Raw genomic sequence first — 21216 nt, forward strand, 5'->3', positions numbered from 1 at the left:
CAGCCCTCTCCTGCTGATTCTGGCTGGTGCGGGGAAACAGTATGTCATAATCCCGCACCAGGCTCTGGTGTATCTCCTCATCTTCCGCTGCAGAGTAGGCGGGATTACGCTGACGCGCCATCTCCCTGGAAGAGAACACAAACAGGATATCAGCAGACTATGTCAGCAATATATGGCACACATACTATACATGATACTCAAGTGTAGTGATATACTACTACTCCCATATGTTGCATGTGTGTGTCTCGTGGTGGATACACAAGTACATGGCCAGATATCAGTGCTCAGCCAACACCTGTGCAACAATACCTGCCACATTCCATACAACATAGTAGCATGACCCATCGGTCAGCACACTGCGACAGGTCCAATGCACAACCTCACTCTGGGGGTTCATACCAAGGTACTGTATGTGGAACGCCATCCACTAGTGTGATGTGGACACAAGTTACTCGGCCTGGATATACATATCCCACCACCACCACCAGCACAGTAGACTACTTTGATATGTATGTGATTAGACAGTTATTCACTTGTTAGGACTGAGATGGTATCCATGCAGCCCACTGGGCCAGTGGAAGCCACAACCCACACTGCTGACCCCTTTGCGAAAGCTTACCATGGACATCCCACAGATTGCATGGAACTTGCACACACATTTCTAACCCAGACCCTATGCACAAAGGTTAGGCATCCTGTCCGGTGGACCCCAGCCAGAGGCAGATTGTATAACAATAGTAGGAGGCTACTGCAGGACAGAGCAGATTCACATTAAGGGAAGGCATCTGTGGTCAGCACTGGTAATACGCTACGGTCTCTCATAACAATGGCCATGGCCTACTCTGGGAGGGAAACGGCCACAAACACTATAGATAACCACAAGGCCTTCTTCAGTTATGTTACACATATGGACCAAATGCCTCAGATACGCTCTGAGTTAATACACACCTACTTAACATTCACCGGACACACAGATATTGGCAACATTCTTGCAGACAGGTTCGGTGCACATATTCCCCCTCCTTCTCCCCCACAAGTAGAAATACTTATCACAGCTGAATGTAACCTCCCTATCATCTCACATGTCCAGGTGAGGGCCGCCCTCAGCAAAGCAAAACACACAGCATCACTGTGACCTGATGGTATCCCTGGATGTGTGCTACGTGCACTCCAAGAGGACATACAACCACATATAAGACTGATATTTAACCTTGGCCGTACTACAGGATATGTACCTGAACACTGGCATACAGCAACAGTGGTCCCACACCACTAAGGAGGCACCTCTACTGACCCTGGGAACTACCGCATCATAAGCATAACCGGCCTGGTCTGCTAAGCTATGGAATTATTCAGTATGGGACGCATATACAGCGATATTGAGTACCTGCAGACACTTGTTCCCGGCCAGTTTGCCTTTGTGATGGGCTGATCCTGCCTTTTGAACCTGATTGACCTTTCAAAACAGTCACTACAGCCATTGATGAGGGCAACGCACAGACAACTGCTGCCAGGATCATGGCCTAACACTGACTGACATGTAATGTATAGTCATCCCCATTTGGTGGAACTACGTACACACAACATATCATATGGACATACCTATAGATACAGACCTATGACACATTTGGAGGGTTCACAGTATGCAGACTATTAACCTGCTACTTTACATTACCTGTGTTTGTCAGAGCTGGTTGCGTTACCACTACTTCAGCTTCCTGCTGCTGCTGGCATGGCTTGCTACTGTCACTGCTGACAGCTTAGACTCAGTGTGTAGCGTGTGTATTTTTTTTTTCTCTCACTCTCTGTCTCTGTCTCTGTCTCTGTCTGTCTCTCTCCCTCTGTCTGCTTCCAGACAGTGCAATGAACGTATTGCATGTGTGGAGTGTTAGTACAGGATGCTTTTGTAGGTATCTGCATAGGTCCATGTGATGGCCTCTGCAGCAATTGTAAGCCAGCATTTGCTAATTGCATGCAGCCAGTTGTGTACTGATTGCAGTTCTCACTGTGATTTCAGGACAGTGCTATAAAAGGATATGTGAGATAGGCGTTGCCCTTTCAGATTGTAAGGGCGGGGACCATGCTGGTATGCTGTGGACACTGTTCTGTGAGTGTAAAGGTTAGTATCTCTCTCATGATTCAGGCTGTGTTGTAGATTCACATTTCTCCATTCCTCTCTCCTGTTCCCTGTAGTAAGTGTGTATGCACAATGACACCTACAACTATATATATATATATATATATATATATATATATATATATATATATATATATATATGTAAATATATATGCATTTATATATGTACATTAACTGACATTATTACCTACTAGCTACCAAATAGCATGGCTGTTTCTGTTCACACACTACTATTATGGAAATCCACTAGTTTTGACAGTAATTCTAAATGACATGCTTTGTGTACTACACATCCTATATTCCCTTTACATTCATTCCTACTATTACATGATATATTTATTTTAGCACAATGTTCTTGTACAAGAGTCATGGCTTAGTGGTAGGTTATGCAGAATACTGTTTCCAAGGTCCTGGGTTCGGGACTGACAGTGGGATTTTATTTTGCTTTTGAACTGACTACAGGGCCTGTCAATCAGAGTGACTAAGGCACTTTTAAGCAGTTGTAACCGGGTTAGCGCTGGTTTGCGTGGAGCTCACGCATGCGCACTGGCGTTTAGCTCCACGCACACCCGCGCACACCCGCTTACAACCGCTTAACAGTGCTTACTCTGGCGCACACCCGCACTGTTTTCTTTGAAAGAAATGAAAATGGGGAGACAGGAAAGTGGTGAAAAAGGCGTCACAAAGAGGGTAAGACAGTAGGGAAACAAGCTTGGGATTTGCAGGAGGGATGTAGGTAAGGCCCATAGCTGCCCATTTCTTCATCAGCAACAGCTGTGCATATGTATCTAATTTGGTGTCACATTTGAAACCTTCCACCCCTGAGAGAGGTGTCAGGACAACAATAATACTTGTTGTACAGCCAATTGTAATTGATAGTTTCCATGTCCAGCAGACATGTGTGCGGAATGGGCAGCTATGTATGGGGCGTAATTTTTTTGTGGGTACAGAGTGCCCTTTTTTTTTTTTTTTCAGGTGAGAGTGGTATGTCAGGTGAAGGAAGTCGGTATAGCTGGGGAGGTAGGTTGGGTAGGTCAACAGACAAGACAAACAAGACGCATACAGGGGCGGTGTATGACACGTGTGGGGGGTTACACAATTGACGGGGACAGAGGTTTGGATATCCAGAGCCCATGAGCCCACAGATGGCAACAGTGGAACTGATATCCCCACCCATGGGCAGTTGCCACTGTTCCTTCACTGCCCAGGACGGGGCTGTGCTAGGGGCTGTGTAGGCCGGGCAACAGGCATGCCCGTAAGTTGTGCCATCTGTGCCTCAAGCTGGCGTAGGGGCCCAAGAACAGAGTCCTGGATCTCCCTACGCACCACAGTCCGGATGCTACGGAGGATGAGTGCTGGTTCTCCTCCGGCCACACTTGCAGAGGGGTACGAGCCCCATCCCCTGCAGCGCTTCCACCCGCAGTGGCACAGGGCCACGGAGGAGAGTCCAGACTGGGCACTAGTGCCAGGTGCACTCGCCAGCTGAGGTGGGAGAGGTGGGTCCGCTGGAACCCGCCTTCCCTGTCGTCCTATGTTTTGCATTATGTCATGACAGTTTGGGTTAGTCACATATAATACCATTCACAATTAGTTGTAACAGCATGCATTAGTATTCCCATTAACCAAACACCCAGATATTCACACCATTGAACAGCGAGCATAACACATGCATAATCTGAACAGCAATACACAGTCCAACAACATGCAGGGTTGATTGATGGCAACAGGCCATCAGGTTTGGATGTATGAACAGGGCAGATGCATCAACGGACATGCAAATATTTATGACCCAACAGGACAAATGTCCAGGGGTGTTAATTGTGATTGCACATACCATTTTCACGTGGAATGGGTTATATGTGGTTATAGGGTGGGGTGAAGAAAATAATATTAACACCTTCGAATACCAATACATATGCTGTACATTTCTAATAGCTGCACATATATACACACTACTGTTCTAACTACAGTTTCCTATATGATAACTACTTCTGTTTGGTGATAGGACTGTTACTGCTACATCAATATACATTTTATTGTTCTTCATACACATTCATATCTGGCTTTGTTCAGCTACATCATCCTGCTACATTTGCTTTATATATCTATAGACAACTGTGGATGTTTGGTATGTCAAACAATCATACTATCTGCATATTGCAGACTGAGAGCAACATATCCAGATTTTGGGATACACATTCCAGCTGCAGCAACACTTTGAACAGATTTCGCTGTTTGGTTTTGCTTCTCACATGCATTTCATTCTGTACTGACTGCAGTATACTTTATTCAGGGGTTATTACTACTTTATTGGTGGATTCATAACACTTTCTCACACTCTCTCACTTGTTTTCATTTTACTATTCAGGATGGTACTTACTTCTAGGCTTTATTGACATGTTTTACCTGTAGTTATTACAATCCTTTCCAGCAGTCTCACTTCTGTCATGTTTCAGTATTTCACCAGGGGTATATTTCACACATGTGTTTTGCTCATCTTCTGCAGCTGTACTTTTCAGCCTGCTGCTGGTTGTGTACTATTATATTACAGGTGGGGCATCTTTATTTCAGACTTTATTTCAGACATTTTAATTTTTCTGTTTGGATTACAGACTGCAACACACTTTTGTAATCAAGCAATACTTGCAAACACTCTTACACTTGTTACTTGCACATTCTATTACTTAGTGACTACACTGCACTCTTTTGCTAACTGTCATACTTTTATATTTCTTTACAATTACTGGGAGAGGATTACTGACCTGCCTGGTGGCGCAACCGCACCAGCCTATCGCCATAGGCTCTGCGGTTCGCAGAACGGACACCTGCAGCTGTAATATAAATGAAGTAATATTGGAATACACATCTCCATAATATCAGCTAGTTTAATTTCTTACATACATAATTACATGTAACTTACTCAGTAGTGGGGCGTTGGGCATTTGCCGGGCCTCCTGGATCCAAAGGTTCAATTGGTCCTGCTTGCGTCTCTTCAGGTCCGCATGGTGTTGACGAACCTGCTCACCAGTCCTTGGAATCCCTGTGGCACTGGTGAGATCATGAGCCAACCGGTCCCACGCCTCAGCCCTATATACTCCCCACAGGACCTGGCCCTGCATGAGTTGGGCCTCATGATTGTGGACTAGGAGCCAGACCATGTATCTGGACTCCTCAATGCCCCACCTCTGTGCTCGAAAGCAGCTACCCTCACCTACTCCTGTCATTCTGGCTGCAAGTCAGTTCTACAATCGTTTATGCTGTGTATTCCCACCTATGGGGCTTATCTATGCCGTTTTTCCCGCACATATCTGTGATTGGCCATTTTGGAATTGTATCAACTTCACAAAACCTGCTTTGTCATGCTCCACTTTGTATTCATTCCTATATATTTGCTATTACTGCATTTATAGGTACTGCTGTCATGGCTTAGTGGTTCAGTACCTTGACTATGGTGCATAGCATCCTGGGTTTGAACCTGGCCACTGCTTTTTATTTTTTATGACTGTCTAGACAGGCTGAGGGGTGTGTCTGTGTAAAGGCAGTTTTGATACGGCTTGCTCAATGTTGCCCGTCGGTTAGCTTGTTGGCGTGGTGCTCAGCTCCGCGCAAATGGGGTACGCTGGTTTACGCCTCATTTGGCTATCAGCATGCATATTACGCTCAGCTCAGCTAGGGGCACACAGTTTCAGCGTGTTAAACCACCGCTCACCTACGGGCACTCATTTTGCACCTGTTGAACCACTGCTCACCTTTGGGCACTCATTTTGCACCTGTTGAACCACTGCTCACCTTTGGGCACTCATTTTGCACCTGTTAAACCACTGCTCACCTACGGGCAGATGCACTCACCTTGTTAAACTGTAGCTCAGCTATAGGCACATCTGGCATTTTTTATTATTTTGTTATCTCACATTTTTTCAAAATAAATGGACTATTTCATTACATTTTACATGAACTATTATTTTATATGTGTACATGTTTGTCAGGGACTTGTTTCGTGCTTATTTTACTAAAAATAAAATTTGGTGTTGTGGGAGTTCGAACCATGAATGCCTGCTCTTCAGCCGACGTCTCTACCGCTACGCTATTGCTTCTTGGCTTACTTTGCATATGTAGTTCTTATATGCTTTTCCACTGACTGCTAACTGTGGCTAAGCTACGGGCACGCCCGCGCAAACAAGCGCACTCACGGGCAAACATCTTTATGTTTAAAAAAAATATATAAGATGTTCATTTATATATTTTATGTTCATAGTCTGTGGGGGCATGTGTTGTGTTGTGTTTATTCACATTTCCATGGCCTCTGTCGTGGGTGTTTACTTTGGGCAATTTTACTCTTCTGGGGGCATGTCCACTTGCAGGGCTCAGCCTACGGACATGCCCCCTACTGTCTTCCACGGACCGTGTTAGCCTTCGGTGTGATTCAGCATGCCCTCATGCATATGCATGACATGCTGACGTCACACCGTTTAACTGCAGCCTCCGTGTAAGCCGTGTATCTCTTACACGGAGGCTTCGTGAATCCTGCCCTTTATCTTCTAAAACATTAGATGAAGAGTAAAATCCATAAATAGTCAAAAATAAGGAAACATGATGTTAAACATAACACCCCTTCATCAATCCATGAATTTTACCACATTAAATTGCTTCTTTATACTCCACATCTCATTTTCTCAGAATAACAACATACACACAAACATGCATATGTATACCTCTCAACTGTCCAGAATTTCACAGAAGAATGTCTAGATTTTTGAATAATATTTTTGGACTGTTCCTCACAAAATTTCTGTTTTTCTAGAAAATTGTCGAGGAATGACGTCACTTAATAATGACGTACATCTGAGTTTCAGACTTAATACCCTTTAGAAAATACAAGCTAATTCAAAATCAGTTATTCTAATAAGTTTCTAAGTTTTTAGGGCAGTATTTAAAACCATTCCCTAATTTTGGCCATCATTTTTCACTTTGTCCAGAATTTTTGCACTTAGAGGTTAAGAGGTAATATGTATACATCAATTATTGGAGTTTTGGATGCAGAATGTATCAGTATAATTTCACTTTTGTACAAGAAACATTATTCCTCTGAACATTTATGTCTGAGGTTCCTGGTTTGACGCAACAAAGTCCACTGTATTATATTGTATGGCTTGTATCAGAATAACTGTAGTGCAAGCCTTTGAGAATTCATTTGTTGATTTAATATACACGAATACATATCTGCTAAATTGGAAAGGAAATATGATCACATTGTTTCAGTTCTTGAAGATCATTCAGTACATTAGCTGTAGCCATTTACATCTGAAATTCTTCCATCAGACATTGGGAAAGCATTTTTTTTCAGAAAGCCATTATCACGTAATGCATTCTTGAGCTTTTATCTTGTAGCTAACCATTGATTCCCAAAGGTGTAGAATGCATTTTTCTGATAGAAAATGGATTCAAAGTGGTAAAAGAAAAAATGTCATTCTGATCTGATGTAGACATGAAAGTGACTTTTCAAAAAGCAGTAATGAGAGCATTTCATCGTGATTAAAATGACTAGCACAATCATGCAAATTAAATAAAATACTTTTCAATAATTAAATCAAAATTTAGTCTGAAAATGAGAGATTATACAAAAGACAGGAAGATTTTAAGGACAGCTAGACTGCAGTCATCACTGTGAGGCAGTTGATATCACCATTTTGCTGAACACAATGGATTTTATAAGCTGTGGATAAATAAATCTTCTTTATTTACTTATGTCTCCCTTAAGGCAGAACAGGCCGAACTATTAAAGAAAATAAAGAACCTTTGAAAGTGGGGTGGCCTGGAAAATGTAAAAAGGTGCTATTACAAGTAACAGTCTGAATTATGAAATGGCAAGGCATTACTTGGAAGCTAACATAATTTGCCAGTTCCTGTAAGTCTGTAGGAAGCAAAACAATTACAGCATTTAAAGAGGAAAAGTTACTGGCAGCTTGTTACAACATGTTTGAGTGTGTGTGTGTGTGTGTGTGTGTGTGTGTGTGTGTGTGTGTGTGTGTGTGTGTGTGTGTGTGTGTGTGTGTGTGCGTGTGTATCCTGCAATGGCCTGACACCTCCTACATGACTAGTTTTGTGTGTGTGCGTGTGTATGTGCGTGCATGCATGTGTGTGTGTGTGTGTGCACTTGTGTGTGTGTGTGTGTGTGTGTGTGTGTGTGTGTGTGTGTGTGTGTGTGTGTGTGTGTGCGTTTGTATTTACAATACCACAAGGATTAAATAATGAGGTACTGCAGTATATCTGAATAAAAAGCACAGGAGTACACTGTGCAGTGCTGTGTCTTTCAAACTCTCTTGTCTGTTAATACTGGTGCCTTTTAGTTGATCAAAAAGACAATTTGTCGCCTCTGCTGTGAGTTGAAATATAGAACTATGTGATAAATAGTTGCCTGCATGGATGCCTGTACCATTTATCAATCATACGCACAGGTATCTGTGTTTGCAAGAGAGAGAGATGAACAGCTGATGGAAAGTATATATATATATATATATATATATATATATATATATATATATATATATATATATATAAATAAACAAGCAGGAGTGTGGGGTTTCACCCCCTCCACCTCCCCCCCAAAAAAACACTGCTAATTTGTTTTTTATTATTTTTTTTTTGGATATTTTGAAAATCCAGCAGTTTCACTCAGTCTTCTGGCTTTAATTCACATGAGTATATTGCCATACATACTCATGTATGTATATACATCTAGCGATAAAGAAAACCAACACAGTCATCATGGCCAGAGTTCGTCCAAATCAGGCAAGAGTTCTTGTTTCCAAACACAACATTTTAATTAGATAAATGATAAAACCAATAAACCACAACAGATAAGCACTTTTGGATCTTAATGATCCTTCTTCAGAGATCCAGAGCAAACCCACATGACTGCAGGGAGGACATGCACACTCCACAGAGAGGGCACCTCAGCAAAGAATTGAACCAGAGAACCAAAGAATGAGAGAGAGAGAGAGAGAGAGAGAGAGAGATTATATATTTATTACTGGGAAAGTCAAACTTGGAACCAGCCAGTTTTCAGCAGAGATCCAGGGAGAAACACTCCAGATCAAGGGCGGCTGCAGGCAGGTGCAAGGGGGTGCACTTGCACCCCCCTGGAATCCGCTGAATAGTTAATCATTTAATTAAAAAATATATATATTTTTTTTTAGGGCGTTCTTCTCTAAGAAGAAAGAAGTCTAGTCGCGGGCGTGCTGACATCATCGCGCGTAGTGCACATATTTTCAAGTTTGCGAGCGGGAACCAAAACGGATGGTTTAGAGGACTACTTGCGAGTGAGCGGTTCAGTTTAGAGGACTACTTGCCTACTTGCGAGTGAGCGGTTCGGTTTAGAGGACTACTTGCGAGCGGGAACTGAAACAGAAGATGGGATTTCAGAAACGGACAGACGGAAGATGGGATTTCAGAAACGGACGGACGGAAGATGGGATTTCAGAGTGAGTAATGTGTGTAAGATGGGATTTCAGAGTGGTGTGTGTGTGGATGGGATTTCAGAGTGGTGTTTGTGTGGATGGGATTTCAGAGTGGTGTGTGTATGGATGGGATTTGTGTGTTGATGGGATTTCAGAGTGGTGTGTGTGTGTGTGTGTGTGTGTGTGTGTGTGTGTGTGTGTATGGGATTTCAGAGTGGTGTGTGTGTGTGTGTGTGTGGATGGGATTTCAGAGTGGTGTGTGTGTGTGTGTGTGTGTGTGTGTGTGTGTGTGTGTGTGTGTGTGTGTGTGTGTGTGTGTGTGTGTGTATGGGATTTCAGAGTGGTGTGTCTGTGTGTGGATGGGATTTCAGAGTGGTGTGTGTGTGTGTGTGTGTGTGTGTGTGTGTGTGTGTGTGTGTGTGTGTGTGTGTGTGTGTGTGTGTGTGTGTGTGTGGATGGGATTTCAGAGTGGTGTGTGTGTGGATGGGATTTCAGAGTGGTGTGTGTGTGTGTGTGTGTGTGTGTGTGTGTGTGTGTGTGTGTGTGTGTGTGTGTGTGTGTGTGTGTGTGTGTGGATGGGATTTCAGAGTGGTGTGTGTGTGTGTGTGGATGGGATTTCAGAGTGGTGTGTGTGGATGGGATTTCAGAGTGGTGTGTGTGTGTGTGTGTGTGTGTGTGTGTGTGTGTGTGTGTGTGTGTGTGTGTGTGGATGGGATTTCAGAGTGGTGTGTGTGTGGATGGGATTTCAGAGTGGTGTGTGTGTATGGGATTTCAGAGTGGTTTGTGTGTGTGTGGGACTTCAGAGTGGTGTGTGTGGGATTTCATAGTGGTGTGTGTGTGTGGATGGGATTTCAGGGTGGTGTGTGTGTGTGTGTGTGTGTGTGTGTGTGTGTGTGTGTGTGTGTGTGTGTGTGTGTGTGTGTGTGTGTGTGTGTGTGTGTGTGTGTGTGTGTGTAAAATGCCCCCGGTGCTACATGGTGGTGGGTAGAGAATAAGGCTTGAACCCTGTACCTTGGGCCTGAATTCCCTACCCACCACCATTTGTAAAAATGTTGCAGGTTTTTCCCTCATACTTGTTTTGTTCCTCATAAAATCTGTGGTTTCTGTATTTGTGTCCTTGCAAAGCCAGAAGTGCATTGGGGCAGTGGTAACATTGTTGCCTGACACCTACATGTTCTCTGGTTTGATTCTTGGCTGGGGTGCCTTACCTTCTGTGTGGAATCTGTATGCCCTCCCTGTTTTTGTTTCCGCCCATCTTACAAAAACATGTCTGTCTGGAGTGTTTCTCCCTGGGCCACTGCTAAAAATTAGCTTTTGTTCCAAGTCAGACTTTCCTGGTTAAATGTTAAAACAATGACACTCATTTGAATATCAGACTTCATATTCTTCAGAAAGTGCATGGTAACACAAAAGCTTTTATTCTAGCAATTTTCTAAGTGTATAAGATGGATATTTGAAACTTATCCCTATCTTTGGGAGTGTATTCCCCCCGTTATTGGCTTCATCCAGGTTTTGTGCTGAGGTTGAGAGCTATGGTAAGAACTGAATTCACTGAATATGTTTGGGGGCTATATTCCCCCATTAATGCCTTTGTCCGGGTGTTTATTGCTAAGAGGTTGAGAGCTGTGGTGAGAACTGAATTCACTGAATGTTTGGGGGCTTTATTCACCCATTATTGGCTTTGTTCGGGTGTTTTGTGCCCATTATTGGCTTTGTTCAGGTGTTTTGTGCTAAGAGGTTGACAGCTGTGCTATGGTGAGAACTGAATTCACTAAATGGTAGCCATTTAAGTTTCAGTCTTCCTCTTTCACAAAACAGTTGATTTGGCACAGTGGTATGTTGCTCTGACTGTTTTGCACAGGGTACCCTGGGTTCAAGACGTGGCAGCGAAATGTATGGTGGTAATGCAGCATCTTATTCTAGCAACTTTCCAACATTATACAAGCAATGTTTAGGTTCATAGGTTCATAGGTTCATACTAGGCTATCTGCCCTGGGGCAATTATAAGCCTAGCCCGATTCTGTATGGCTTACGCCACCCCTTGATTTGAGTATACTGTGCCCTTTTTAAGGTTTAGTTTACTGTGCCTCTGTCTAATAGTGACACGGGAGTAATCCCTGGGACAAACCTACGATCCCCCATCCACTTATCGAGATTCTTCTTGAAGAGATTCAGTGAGGTGCTCTGCCTCACATGAACTGGAATTCTATTCCAGAGCGAAGGGAGCCTCTGGGTTATGAACCTGTCCCTCCAGCAAGTTCTATTTATTTCTGTGCTGAGGTTCAAGTGCCTCGAGCATGTGGCTCTAAGGGATTTAGATATACTGAGGTGGAGCATGTCCATTAATTCTGGATTTGACATAGCTTTGTATGTCAGGCATAGATCGCCTCGAAGTAGGCGGTATGCAACTGAGTAGAGCTGGAGTTTTTTTAACCGAGCAGCATATGGCATCTGTTTGAGACCCTTGATCCTCTTGGTGAGATACTTTTGGGGTCTTTCTAATTGCTGCAGGTGTCGGGTAAGGTACATCCCAAAAGGGGCATTGTATTTTATGATGGGCCTGATGAGGGATGAATAAAGGCACGATTACCTCTCTTGATCTAGATGTGAAACCCTTCGTGATGAGGTGGGCTATGTAGAAGGTCTTTCTAACCGCTTTGGCAATGTGGTTTTCAAAGGAAAGATTGCTATCAACTTGGGTCCCCAGGTCCCTAATAACTTTCTCTGTACTTAATGGGTTTCTGCCTGTGTGGTAATTTGTGGGCACATTGTTTTTGCCAAAGGGTATGACTATACATTTTTTGGCATTTAGCTTTAAACAATAGCGCTGGCACCAGTTATCTGTCTCTGTGAGACCTTTTTGAAGGATGTTTGTGTCAGCTGGAGAGTTGATTATGGCGCCCAGTTTGCAGTCGTCTGCGAACTTGGTGAGCCATAGTCCTCCCACGTTTGCCTGTACCTCGGAAAAGTATATACCGAACAAGAGTGGTCCCAGGACAGAACCCTGTGGGACACCACTTGTGACCGGTTTCGAGTCTGACATGGCTCCAGCAACTCTCAGTCTGTGGGTTCTGTCTTTGAGCCAGTTTGCGACCCATCTTGTGACATAGGGGTTTATATTTAAGCTGGGTAGCTTATCTATGATGCCCGAGTGGGGTATTGTGTCAAATGCCTTTGCAAGGTCCAGATAGGCTGTGTGGACTACCTTCCCTTCATCTATGGCTTTGGTGACTGTTTCAAAGAAGTCAACCAGGTTCAAAAGGCAGGATCTGCCCTTGACAAAGCCGAACTGGGTAGGATCTAGTGTCTGTAGGTCCCCAATGTCTTTGTTTATGAGCTCCATGATGATCCTCTCCATAGCCTTGCAGACTAAGCTAGTCAGGCTTATGGGGCGATAGTTTCCAGGGTCCGTAGAGGCTTCACCTTTGTGGAGTGGGACCACTGTTGCTGTATGCCATTCTGTGGGTACATATCCTGTAGTGAGGCTGAGATTGTATAGCTGTTTTATTTGAGGGATTAGTTCCTCTTGTAGTTCATGTAGGACGCAACCTGGGATGCCATCTGTTCCCATGGAAGCAGTGTTTTTTGCTTTGGAGAGGGCAGCCTTCACCTGAGCATCTGAGATGTTTGGGAGGCAGCCCTCTGCCGGGATAGATACTTGCTCTTTTGGGGGGGAGGGGGTGGAGAAGTTTGCACTGAACCTGTCTGCCAGGATATTGGCGATGTCTGTGGGTTCAGTGTATTTTTTGTCATTTAGAATCAATTCAGAACAAGTCTGGGAGTTGCATCCTAGGTTTCTAACATAACTGAAAAAAGCCTTATGATTGTCTTTGGTGTCCTGTGCAATTTTTCTCTCGAAGCTGGCCTTGGAGGATTTTATGAGGGATCGTAATTTTTTGCTAGTACTGATCAGAGATGCCTTCCCTATTAGGGATTTTACTCTATCATGTAGCAGCTTCCTCCTTCTGTTGTACAGTTTATTTATGGCAGGGGTCCACCAGACTGGACGCCTGCCTTTGGATGATTGGGTCTTGGTTTTGTTTTGGGATAGCATGATCCATGCATTCCTGGAGATGTCCGTAGAATGCATTTATATAGGATTCTGCAGTTTGGGCTGTAGTTTCCACTGGCCCTGGGGCCTTGAAGGATTCCACTTCAGTTTTGAGAAGTGAGAAGTTCGCTTTTGAGAAGTTTTTCACTGTGGTTTTCTGGGCTGCGGGTGGGGTGGGCATGTGGACATCCAGTGAAATTAATTTATGGTCTGATCTTACCAATGAGGGATATACTTCTGGTGTGGAGCATAGAGTCCCCATGTTGGTAATGATCAGGTCTAGTATGTTGTCCCCTCTTGTGGGAGTGGTGACTAGTTGTTCCATAGCATTTGAGTTTATAATTTCCAGGAATCTTTGGGCTAAGGTGCTGGGGCTTGAGTAGTGCTTCCAGTCAATGTTTGGGTAGTTGAAGTCGCCCAATATAATGGTGTTCGGAGAGATCTTCATGTTCTCCAATGTTTTCAGGAAAGCGAATGGGATTCCTGACTTTGAGAGGGTGGTCTGTAGGATGCTATAAACTGAAAAGCAGTCTTGCCCACTGTTAGTTGCACATGGATGGTCTCCGATACTTCGTGCAATGCCACTAACCTGGAGGTGTGGATATCCTTGATAAATATGGAAACTCCCCTCCTTTTGTGGTTCGGTCCGGGTTTTGGGGCGAAAAGCATGATATGAGGTATAGCCTGGTAGTGCTGGGGTGCTCTCTGGAGCCTTGAACCAGGTTTCTGTCACTGCACAGATATCGATGTTCTCCATACTGAGGAGAGCTTGAGTGCATGCATCTTGAGGTTAAGACTTCTGGCGTTTAGCAGCATTACCCTTAGTTTCTTGTTCCTTGTGCTGTCTATGGGGGTGGGTTTGACTTTTGAGCCTTGCCTAAAAAAGGCACTATGGGGTGGCAAGAGCCTTTGCCAATATCTGAAAGCCCAGTGGTGACAGGTGCAAGCCGTCCCTAGCGAAGCAACGTGGCTTGTCGAGCATGTCATCCCAGGCTGACAGACACTGGATCCCCTTTGAATGACACCAAAATTTTAGCCAATTGTTAAAATCGATCATTTTGTCTTTGTACTGTGGCATCATTCTAGGTGAGGGTAAGATGCTGCTCAAGGTCAGGGTCATACCAGCCTGGGCTACATGATCAAAGAGCTCCTCTATGTCTCTTTTCATGTAGTCCAGGGAGGTACGTCTCAGGTCATTCACACCAGCATGTACAATGACTGAGTCATATTTGTATTTGCTTTGGAGTGACCTGAGTGCTTGCGTTATGTGTCAGATCCTAGCACCCGACAGGCAGCTCACTGTGACCTTCTCTTTATTCAGCCTGGTGAGCGGGACATTAGTGTGTCTGACAATAGAGTCACCTATAACAAAAGTATCAGGTGTGTTATTCAGCCTTAAGGGCTGTGGCTGCTTGGCACACTGACTTTGTGGGTTATGTGTTGTGTGTGTTTTGTTTTGAGGTAGCGTTTGCTTGGATGTCTGCTTTGGAGGTCTCTGTTGCTTAGGTAGATTTTTATTTAGAGCCTCCGAGTATGTTTTTGTGTATTTATGTGTTTGGTTCGCTGATGTGGTGGGACTATGTGATACTGGAATTGTGTTGTGTGAGGTTACCTTCTCCTCCTGACTGGTTACACCAGTTTTGAGATGAGAGAGCTCAGCCTCCAGTTTGGCTAAATAGTTGCATCTCTCACATATATTTGAAACTGTTTGGAGGAGGAGAGGGTTGTCCGTGTACATGAGACAGTTGTAACATTGCCTCAAAATTCCCAGATTCACCAACTGGACTGGAGAGGAAACCATTGACTGACCTTTGGACATGCTAGAGTAATAGGGAAACTGAATTTAAGACGGACCAATAGAGGACAGGGTAATTGTAGAGAGTATAAGAGTAAGTAGTGCTTATGGTTTAATAGTGCTAACTTGTAGGATTACTTAATTGGACCAGAGAAGGGCCTTAGAATGAGAATATGGTGTTTAAATTGAGAGATAGAGCAGTTCTAAGGGAAAAAGTGAAGCGCAGACTTTGTGGAGCCAGGAATAGTTTAAACCCAATTAGGCGGCGCTGCCCTTTGTTGCGCTACGTTTTTGAGCATAGCACTGCCCGTTGTTGTGCTATGCTCAAAAACGTGCAAAACCACGCAAAAGAGGGTTTTAAAAGAGGAAGATGAAGGAGTTTTGGAATTGACCCAGAATGGCCAATAAAACTACAGTTTCAAGTCAGTAACCACTCCCACAGGGGCAGGCAGGCTGCTCAATGTTTTTAACTGCCACTGATCAACAGAGAGACTTTCCTTTAGCCCAAGCAAAAAATGGCCTCACAGAAACTTACAAACAGTTCAAGAACAGCAAGCCTGTAACTGAACTTTTTTAAATCTCAGAAAAGTGGGAAAAAAACAAGATTTTTTTGTTTTTGTTTTTTCAGAGATAGCAGAGGTTAACAAGTATCAACAAGTTATAACAGTGCAGTAAATGACCCCACACAAGAGTGCTAGGCCAAAGACAGATAAAATGCAAGTTTTGAGAAAAAACGATTTTAAAAATAAGTGCAAACAGGAAATTCAGTAAACAGCTCTAGGTTGTACTCTAAATACAGTTACTAATGCAGAAATCAAATTTAACAAGCCAGAAAATGCTCAAAATAGGTGGCTATGCAGAAAAACTTAGCAAATAAACAGAGGAAAAATACTTAAAGTCTCAAAAGTGGCTCCTTTCTTCTCTCAGCATTTTCTCCTCTTGGTGGGTGCTTCACCAACAGCCAAAAAGCCTGAAAAGATGCCAAAACCATGAGGCAACCAGGTTTTAAGAGAGGAAGATGAAGGAGTTTTAGAATTGACCCAGAATGGCCGATAAAACTACAGTTTCAAGTCAGTAACCACTCCCACAGGGGCAGGCAGGCTGCTCAATGTTTTTCACTGCCACTGATCAACAGAGAGACTTTCCTTTAGCCCAAGCTAAAAATGGCCTCACAGAAACTTACAAACAGTTCAAGAACAGCAAGCCTGTAACTGAACTTTTTTAAATCTCAGAAAAGTGGGAGAAAAGCAAGATTTTTTGTTTTTTGTTTTTCAGAGATAGCAGAGGTTAACAAGTATCAACAAGTTATAACAGTGCAGTAAATGACCCCACACAAGAGTGCTAGGCCAAAGACAGATAAAATGCAAGTTTTGAGAAAAAACAATTTTAAAAATAAGTGCAAACAGGAAATTCAGTAAACAGCTCTAGGTTGTGCTCTAAATACAGTTACTAATGCAGAAATCAAATTTAACAAGCCAGAAAATGCTCAAAATAGGTGGCTATGCAGAAAAACTTAGCAAATAAACAGAGGAAAAATACTTAAAGTCTCAAAAGTGGCTCCTTTCTTCTCTCAGCATTTTCTCCTCTTGGTGGGTGCTTCACCAACAGCCAACAAGCCTGAAAAGATGCCAAAACCACGAGGCAACCAGGTTTTAAGAGAGGAAGATGAAGGAGTTTTAGAATTGACCCAGAATGGCCGATAAAACTACAGTTTCAAGTCAGTAACCACTCCCACAGGGGCAGGCAGGCTGCTCAATGTTTTTCACTGCCACTGATCAACAGAGAGACTTTCCTTTAGCCCAAGCTAAAAATGGCCTCACAGAAACTTACAAACAGTTCAAGAACAGCAAGCCTGTAACTGAACTTTTTTAAATCTCAGAAAAGTGGGAAAACAAGATTTTTTTTGTTTTTTTTTGTTTTTTCAGAGATAGCAGAGGTTAACAAGTATCAACAAATTATAACAGTGCAGTAAATGACCCCACACAAGAGTGCTAGGCCAAAGACAGATAAAATGCAAGTTTTGAGAAAAAAACGATTTTAAAAATAAGTGCAAATAGGAAATTCAGTAAACAGCTCTAGGTTGTGCTCTAAATACAGTTACTAATGCAGAAATCAAATTTAACAAGCCAGAAAATGCTCAAAATAGGCGGCTATGCAGAAAAACTTAGCAAATAAACAGAGGAAAAATACTTAAAGTCTCAAAAGTGGCTCCTTTCTTCTCTCAGCGTTTTCTCCTCTTGGTGGGTGCTTCACCAACAGCCAACAAGCCTGAAAAGATGCCAAAACCACGAGGCAACCAGGTTTTAAGAGAGGAAGATGAAGGAGTTTTGGAATTGACCCAGAATGGCCAATAAAACTACAGTTTCAAGTCAGTAACCACTCCCACAGGGGCAGACAGGCTGCTCAATGTTTTTCACTGCCACTGATCAACAGAGAGACTTTCCTTTAGCCTAAGCAAAACATGGCCTCACAGAAACTTACAAACAGTTCAAGAACAGCAAGCCTGTAACTGAACTTTTTTAAATCTCAGAAAAGTGGGAAAAAAGCAAGATTTTTTTTGTTTTTTTTTTTGTTTTTTCAGAGATAGCAGAGGTTAACAAGTATCAACAAGTTATAACAGTGCAGTAAATGACCCCACACAGGAGTGCTAGGCCAAAGACAGATAAAATGCAAGTTTTGAGAAAAAAACGATTTTAAAAATAAGTGCAAACAGGAAATTCAGTAAACAGCTCTAGGTTGTGCTCTAAATACAGTTACTAATGCAGAAATCAAATTTAACAAGCCAGAAAATGCTCAAAATAGGTGGCTATGCAGAAAAACTTAGCAAATAAACAGAGGAAAAATACTTAAAGTCTCAAAAGTGGCTCCTTTCTTCTCTCAGCGTTTTCTCCTCTTTGTGGGTGCTTCACCAACAGCCAACAAGCCTAAAATGTGTCCCTGGTTTTTGGCCTTTTGTCCCCCCCACCAATAAATTTTGGCTTTTTCCAGATTTCTTGTGCTGCAAAGTTCAGAGATACAGCTGAGTGTCAAGTAGATTTTACAAGGAGGTGACAGCTGCAGGGGAGCAAAAGTTTAGTGCTGCTTATGTGCAATCTGCTTGTATTGTTAATAGCACAACAGGTAGTGTACTTGCTTTTGGTGCTGAAGGCTGTGGGTTCTACTCCCACAGTAGGTAGATGCATTGCTGATACTGTACTGTGTTGTAAAGGGGGTGGATACTGCAGTCCTTTTTGGCAAAGATACCTAGTAACTATGAACCTGTTATCAGTTTGCTATCCATTCCCTATTGTGGTATTACTAGCTTATCATGTTTTTAATGCATGCAACAAAGGCAATTTATTCTTCAAGGGCAACAGGCACTTTATTTGTAGATGAAACAATGACATATAAAGTTGTTTGCTAGCAGCAACCTCTTTATTAGTTACAGATTTCTTTAATGTCGATTTTACTACTTCAGAGATTGTGCATATTTACTGATACTGGTGGACTATAGAAGGTTGAGTAGACCTTTTATGATGGAAATGTTCTGAGTTGGGCAGTTTTGTCATTGGTGTATGCATTTTGTTTCATTGTTTACTGGAAAAATGTTCAAAACAATACATTTAAAATGCCTTCTAACAACTGTACTATATTGTACAAGGAATATAATGTAATACAGTCAGGAAGGTGTATCAAAGAGCATGTGTATGTTTCATGTTCAAGGGGCCTATGATTTTGAAGACAGCCCAGAGTTAATATTTATCTGCCACTGGCAAAATGTATTTTCTTTGAATGTGGGTTTCAATGCTGTTACAATGTATGTGAGTTTCAAGGGCAGAGAAGTTTTAATGTTAAGTCTATTTTCATTGTGAGACTGCATTGCTTTGTTTAACAGATATCTATTACGGTTTGTGCTGTAAAATGCAAAATAAAACTTTCAAATGAAATCTAAATCATCACAGAAGTAAAGCAGTATGCACATTACAGTGTTTATGGTAAATGGGGCAAAATAACCAAGGAATGGGACATTGGAATGGCTGCAGGGGGGAGGCTCCATTCGACCATGATTTTGTGAGGGGGGGGAGGGTAGCAAACTCAGACAGCCCCGGTTGAACTATACCTCTCAGTTGTCCATATTTTTGCAGAATAAATAGATATTTACTTCTTATTTTTGGTTTGTTCTTCATACAATGAAGTCACTAAATGACAGACATTGAGTTTCAGACATCATAGCCTTCAGAAAAATGCATGCTAATGCAAGACCTGTTCTATCAACTGTCAAGTTTATACAAGAGCAATTTTTAGTAGTGTTTGTATGTTCCCCCAATATATTTGGCCTTGTCCAGATTTCCTGCATTAAGAGGTTGAGAGGTATGTGCAAATTGCTTTGTAGAATTAGGAATATCCAAACCTCTCCATTGTCCCCAATTTTGGCTCAGTGTTGCTCTCCCCTAATAATCCTTCCTCAAAATGGCAATTTTGGAAGAAAATGTGATTGACGTCTCCTAGAATAATGGTGTTGGCTTAATGCATAGGGACACAATATTAGTTAGGAGATATGGACTGATGGGGTACATAGAGGGGACCTATAGTTAGGTATGACACAGTAAGGAGTTTTGTTAATGCTAAGTTGGATGCCGAAGAATTCCACGTCATTATCTCACCTAGCAAGTCTGGAGATGATGAAATGTTCTTTAAAAATATGTAGACACCATCACCTTTTCATCTCGGGTGATAGGCCTGAACTTGTGGCAGGTATTGAAATCCTGCGTTAAAGGAGTGCTGTCATCGGTCTTGAACTAGGTCTCTGTGATGCATATATAGATGTTTTCCAGGGGAAGCAGTGCTTGTAAGGAGTGGACTTTTTAGCTTATGCTCGGAAAAGAAAATTGGTTATTTTCTAATTCATGTAGCTATAAAATTCAGTATAAAAACTGTAAAAGTTTCTGAATGCAAACACACTATTAAAGCAGCATCATGGTAGGGAGTACTTCAGTACAGAGATTCAACTATATACATAGCCATGAGTTCCTTTATACCTTTCTGTCAAAAACAAACACACACCATGGTCACACAGAGTTTACAGTTGTTGTAACTTCCTTTATACCTTTCTGTCAAAAACAAACACACACCATGGTCACACAGAGTTTACAGTTTTTGTAACTTCCTTTATACCTTTCTGTCAAAAACAAACACACACCATGGTCACACAGAGTTTACAGTTGTTGTAACTTTGAAAAAATCTATTTATGTATTTCTTGCACTAAGAAGTTGAGGTGTGTGTGTGTGTGTGTGTGTGTGTGTGTGTGTGTGTGTGTGTGTGTGTGTGTGTGTGTGTGTGTGTGTGTGTGTGTGTGTGTGTGTGTCAGAGAGAGAAATGCCCTAGCAGGTGGAATTTATTTTCAAGTGCATTTTCAAGGAATTGTGAGCTTCAAGGGAAACAAAGGTTACTGCTGCTCATGCTAAGTCTGCTTAAAATGTGCAACTGTTTTGTTTAGCAAATGGTATCGTTATTATGGTAGAGAATTTTAAAGCAGTGTTAGCACAGCAGGCAGCATACTTGCATCTTGATGCAAAGGACTGTAGGTTCTTTTCGTACAGCATGTACATTTGTATTTTAAGGGGGGTATGGTACTGCAGTTCTTAGTATGTCCTCCTTTGGATGAAACACCTAATAACTATGAACCTGTTTTTCAGCCTGCCACCCTTTCCCTATTGCAATATACCAACTTACCATTTATTTTAATGTAGCACAGGCAATTTATTCTTCAAGGGCAACAGACTGAATTTGTAAATG

The sequence above is a fragment of the Protopterus annectens genome, chromosome 1.part0 (genome assembly GCF_019279795.1).
Source record: "Protopterus annectens isolate FY-2018-M chromosome 1.part0, PAN1.0, whole genome shotgun sequence".
In the NCBI taxonomy this organism is placed as follows: Eukaryota; Metazoa; Chordata; order Ceratodontiformes; family Protopteridae; genus Protopterus; species Protopterus annectens.